The sequence below is a fragment of the Aplysia californica genome, unplaced genomic scaffold (assembly GCF_000002075.1).
Source record: "Aplysia californica isolate F4 #8 unplaced genomic scaffold, AplCal3.0 scaffold00055, whole genome shotgun sequence".
NCBI classification, from domain to species: Eukaryota; Metazoa; Mollusca; class Gastropoda; order Aplysiida; family Aplysiidae; genus Aplysia; species Aplysia californica.
This window is the reverse complement of record NW_004797325.1, coordinates 1690071-1691443: the sequence shown is the minus strand read 5'-3', so window position 1 is coordinate 1691443 and position 1373 is coordinate 1690071. Positions and strand designations below refer to the sequence as shown.

General features: G+C 39.5%; 1 protein-coding gene across 1 annotated transcript in view; it reads left to right on the top strand.

Moving 5' to 3' along the window:
• Window positions 1-150: 150 nt before the first annotated feature.
• The window catches only part of LOC101852005, a gene marked incomplete in the record, with an annotated part of 22304 nt that continues 21081 nt past the window's right edge, over window positions 151-1373 (top strand). The window contains 2 exon segments of the mRNA XM_013079545.1: window positions 151-493; window positions 1066-1163.

Genomic DNA, 1373 nt, shown 5'->3' with positions numbered 1-1373 from the left:
AGAGAGAGAGAGAGAGAGAGAGAGAGAGCTCGGACAGGTAAGAATCAGAGGAGCAGCAGCAAAAACAACAACAAAGCGCGCGCGAGCGACGAACGAGAACTAGCGATGTTTGGGTGATTGACCTTCACGTTGTTGGAGCTATGACGGAAGTGTTTCAGTCTTTGTGCGAAATCAGGTCTTGTTCACTCACTCTCAGCCTGTTACGTCGTTTCTAAGAATGTATCAGTCATCTTTTTGAGATCATTATCCTGTGGTAAAGATAGATCTAGTTCCAATCGCGAAAGTGTTTCGCCAGCATTTTCAGTTCTATACCTGAAGTGTTTCAGTTTTCGTACGAACTGAGGGGTACTTTACTCACTGAGTGGATGTTAAGGCGTTTCCAAAAATGTAATTATCAACCACAGATGGCCATTAGCCAGCAGAAGAGATGGTTCTAATCGCGAAAGTTTTTCGCTTGCATTTTCAGACCAGTGCCTGAATGGTTTGAGTCTGTGTGAGTTCTGGTGTTCGTTTAGCCATCACAGTTTCTGAAAATGTTCCGGGTAAAGTTTTGGGTCTGCTATTCAAAATGTGCGGTTTGTTTGTTTGGTTTTTTTTATATAAAAGTATCAGTCAGATTGATTTTATGACATTACTTAATGAAAATATGAAAAGATATATTATTATTATGTCTGTGAATAATAAGGCTTACTTGACAGGTTCATTCTGCTTATGTATTTTTATCAAAATTATACCTCTCAAACTGATTTCAGGCCTAGTTTTACTGTAAGGCACATTGTGTAGTCAATACAAGTTGAAAAGAATAGGTTTACGAATAACTAAGCTAACTTAGAGAAATGTTTGCTCTAAGCACGGCCTGCGAAATATTATCTTACAAACAGATTTCAAACCTACTTTTTATAAACGGCATAATAATATTACCATGTCAGTATAATGAACATAAAAATAGTGTCTGTGAATTACTCTGCTAACGTAACAAAGCTAGATTCTTTGTACGCCTTATAAGTGAAATATCTTCCAAAATGATTTTAGACAGTTAAACGAACGTAGATTTTTTCATCTCAGGGAGCAAGTTTCAACTGTGTGACAATGTTGCCATGATGAGTGTCTTACAGTGACAGGTGCTCCAATATCAGGAGTAGACACAGAGGAAATAGCTAGGGGGTGAGTTGAAGTGAAAGAAAAGCAGCGTTTTGAGATGCTAACAGATTTCTATCAGCCCTCAAATCTCTCTTCTACTCTCCCAATCTCTCTCCCAATCGCTCTCCCAATCTCTCTCTCTCTCTCTCTCTCTCTCTCTCTCTCTCTCTCTCTCTCTCTCTCTCTCTATGTATCGCCATCCTCAGTCCGCCTGCATGTCTGTCTGTCCGTTC